Raw genomic sequence first — 4,242 nt, forward strand, 5'->3', positions numbered from 1 at the left:
CTTGTGTACTGTTGGTTAGAATATAAAATGATACAGCTGCTATGGAAAACAGTATGGTGGTTCTTCAGAAAAATTTAAGAATTTTCACTTTTGTATTAATTACCGTATGATCCAGAAATTCTGCTTCTCGATATATATCCAAAAGAATTGGAAGCAGGATCTTGAAGAGATATTTGCACATCCATACTCATAACAGCATTATTCATAGTAGCCAAGAGGTAGAAACAAACCAGATGTCCATTGACAAAGGAATGGACGAACAAAATGTGGCATATACATACAATGGAATATTATTTAGCCTTAAAAAAGAAGGAAATTCTGTCACATGCTACAACATGGATGAACCTCAAGGACATTATGTCAAGTGAAATAAGCCAGTCACAAAAAGACAAATACTGTATGAGTCCATTTATATGAGGTATCTAAAGTAGTCAAATTTATACAAACAGAAAACAGAATGATAGTTTCCATGGCTGGGAGGAAGAGAAAATGGGTAGTTATTGTTTACTGGATACAGAGTTTCAGTTTGCAAGATGATAATGTTTGGGAGATCTGTTGTACAACAATGTGAATATATTTAATATTACTGAACTGTGTACTTAAAAGTGGTTAAAATTGTAAATTATGTGTTTTTTTAAACCACGATTAACAAAAAAACCAGGTGGCTTTCTCCTTTACTTCATTTTCTATATTGACTTACCCATCACCCTACTTCAACAATTTTCAACTCAAGATTTGCAATTTATTCCTGTTTAATTTATATCCCTACTTCTGTATCCTTTGATTATTTTGACATCATATGATTTTATCCATAAATCTGAGTATATAGGTCCAAAAGATAAGGATTGCTAAAATATACATATTTTATATCGTCATAAAACCATTATCACATCTAAACAATTTAATGATTTCTAATTACTGTGCCTAAGTATAATCTTTTTCTTTATCCTATTTATAGTTTATAGGGATTCTTGATTCTATATCTTGAGGTGTTTCCTCAGTCTTGAAAAATAATCAAATATTGTCTCTTCACACTTTCCTTCTGCCCTATTCACTCCTCTCCCTTCGGGACTTCAATTACATAATTATTACACCTTCTCACTATATTATTTATGTCCCTGACTTGGTCTTCACAGCAAACCTATCATAAACAAAAACAAAAACAATAACAGAAAAACTTTAGTCTAAGAGTTCTTCTGAAATATACTTGGCAGGATAATTTATTTACATAATGTTTTGTTTTTTTCACCATCCTCAAAAACTGTTATGTTCTGATTTTGGACCTCCTAGCTTCAGGGTGTTATAAACGGCCTTAATATGAAAGGCCTGAGAAAAGAACATGGATCAAAATGGAAGTTTCTTGGTGGCTGGAATGAATCTCCACCATCTGTTTTTTTTGTTTTTGTTTTTGTTTTTTTAATAATGGTAAAAACATTTTATTTAGAAACTATTGCAATAGGAGAAAAAAGACCTCAGTACAGAATTGGGCTCAATTCTGAATACAGCATGGATAGATGGGGATTTATAGCAGGAGTAGGATAAAGGTCAGTGGTTGGAAAATTACTAAGAGGAACCATCAGGGGTAGGGGGGATTTTGACTAAACTGACCTAACAGGATTTTTGCTGAAGTCAGGCCACGGAGATCACACATCCAAGGGTGTGAGATGAGGAATTCGACCAGATATTTAGGTTGATCATCAAGGATTCCACCACCCGTTTTAATTTTGGGAATACAAACGTAGGGGGAGAGTAGCTGTGAGAGCACGAAGGTGATGGGAAGGGGCTTGTCGCAGAGGGCAGAGGATACAGAACTGGCAGAAGTGGAATTAGCTTTTAGAGATTAGGGTGGTGTGTTAATCTAGGTGACAGCTTTATAAGTGGTTGGAACCTGTACCCCTTCTCCTTGAGGCAAGGTCTTCTGATAGGGAGTTGAGGTAGGGTATGTTGACAATGCTCGCTGTGGGCAAGGAGCATATACTACTGTCTTGGAAGCTGATTTAAAAGATTCCTGGCACAGAAGAGTGGTGTGCCCACCTGAATGGACGGGTGAGCTTAAGCAGTGAACATCTCATGTGTGACCACAATGGCCTGAGGGTGAGAAGGAGAGATTTACTCTTTTTCCAGGGCATCATGTTTCCTCCCATTCTGGGGGATTAAGGAGGAGAAGGCAGACTCCCAAACGTGAGTTGGAATATCTTGATACCTCTGGCTGGTGGGAGTGGAACCAGATATTTTTCTAAGTAGAACATATTCATCTAATGTGACCTAACTTGCTCTTGAACGTTATAGAACAAATTCATATCTTGTTTTGTCCTCCAAAACTTACTGTTAATATACAGGTACTTTTGTCTTTCTTAACTTAGTCTAAATTAAAAAAAAAAAAAGGTTTGTGGAAAATGAATTTAGGAGAGCTCTTTTATTCCCCTGATTTCCTTTATTGGAGGCTATAACAATCTTTAGGTAACTTCAGAAGGATACATAGAAACAAATGAGAAAAGCCGAGATGACTGTTCTGTAGTACAGTAGACTAGGAGGAAGAGAGAAACCTTGGTGGAAACAATAGGTAGTAGCAATAAAGGTCAGTTTGACAGAATAATCCTCAGGGTGGAAGAAAAGAATGATGGTGAACAGGCTAGACCAAGGAGTGTGGCCTCAGCTGAGCGCTGGCAGCAGGCAGGAGGCTTTTGTCCATCCTTAACCTGGTAGGCTCGATTCCACTCCTTCACCTCTTGACCCCAGTCTTTGTCTTCACCTTTCATATGTGATTTTTCTACTATTCTGGAACACTGGGTCCAAATGATAGTGACCAACACTGGTAGCTAGTGTTTAGGGCAAGGAAGTCCAACTTCTGTTGCCCAACAGGGAGTAAGGTCTATAAGAGAAAGTGAAGCAGGTTACTGGGAAGCTATGTCCCAGGCATAAAAATTTGCAACTCTCAATGAGTTTTCTCATAGAAACATTGTGTATAGTTCTATAATATTATTTAGCACAGGTGTATTTTGGTCTTATTAAACTATTAGCACAACTATACAGTGTGTTAAACAGGCTTTTATGGCCTTTCCTAAGAACATAACCACTGGGTAAAATGCTTTTAAAATCTTGTAATAGACTGACAAAGGAACTTGTGAATACAATCTGTTTGTATATTGGTTTGGTCTGGCTGGGTTAAAGAGGCCCACCCTGCTCCAAGGCTTTAAGATCTGCCTCTGTGCAGAGAAGGCAGAGTCTTTTATAGTGACAGACAAGCCACACGCTCTGAGTTTAAATGAAGATAGATTGGCTCCTTGTAGGAGAGCCTGTCTGACTTAAGACAGGCCACATTTAATGAAATGTGGCATTAAAAGGGCCCGCTTTAAATGAGGCAGTTTGTACAAAATTCTCTGCTATTATCAGACCATCTGTGTTTACTTTTGTGTGAAAGTAAAAGTTTCAGTCTTATTTTGGATTAAAAATGGCACCGCTCATTGTGATAAGGGGAATGAATATCACTAAGTAAAAAGTAAGTCAAAATGGGGGTTTTATTTTTTACTGGTTGCCGTTTTCAATGGAGAAAAAATTAAATACACAGAGTCAAAAGAAAAGTAAAGAGGAGGTGGTTGGCAGTTTAGTCATGTTTTATGTAACACTTGTTTTTCTTTAACATGAACACATATACCATCCATCAGGGCAAATTAATATGTCTTAGGCCTTTAAAAACTGTAAAAAAAATAATTTTAATGGTTCCAATAACAGCTCCAGATGAATGCAGGAAAACAGATATTCCAAACTGTCAAATAGCATATGTATTACTTGGCTCTGTTATAACTGCAAATAAATGGTGCTTTTGTATGAAGTTTCCTTGACTGCCAGTGGAAGAACTGTAGCACACTTATTGCGAACAAAATTGGAATGGGAATGAGTCACGTTACAACAGAATGGTACCCAATTCCTTCTTGCAAGTTGGACTGAATTAAAGTAATAAATCATTAGGACAATAAAGGGTTCTTGGATAAAAGAAGGAATAATTTAATTAAAGAGATTTAAAGAAATGGAAGGTTCACACATATATCACTTATGATACAGAAATTTTATTTAAAAATATGGTTTCTTGTCGGGGGGAGAATAGATTTAGATCTCATATAAATGTTAAGTAGAAAAAAATAACAGACAAGCTTCAGAGGTGAATTTAACTGTGGGATAGAAAGTGTTTACCATAAAGGCCAGTTCCTACTGGTGTTTACGGCAAGCAAGGGGCTTCCGGAT

This window comes from Pteropus medius, unplaced genomic scaffold (genome assembly GCF_902729225.1).
Source record: "Pteropus medius unplaced genomic scaffold, Ma_sr-lr_union100, whole genome shotgun sequence".
NCBI lineage: Eukaryota > Metazoa > Chordata > Mammalia > Chiroptera > Pteropodidae > Pteropus > Pteropus medius.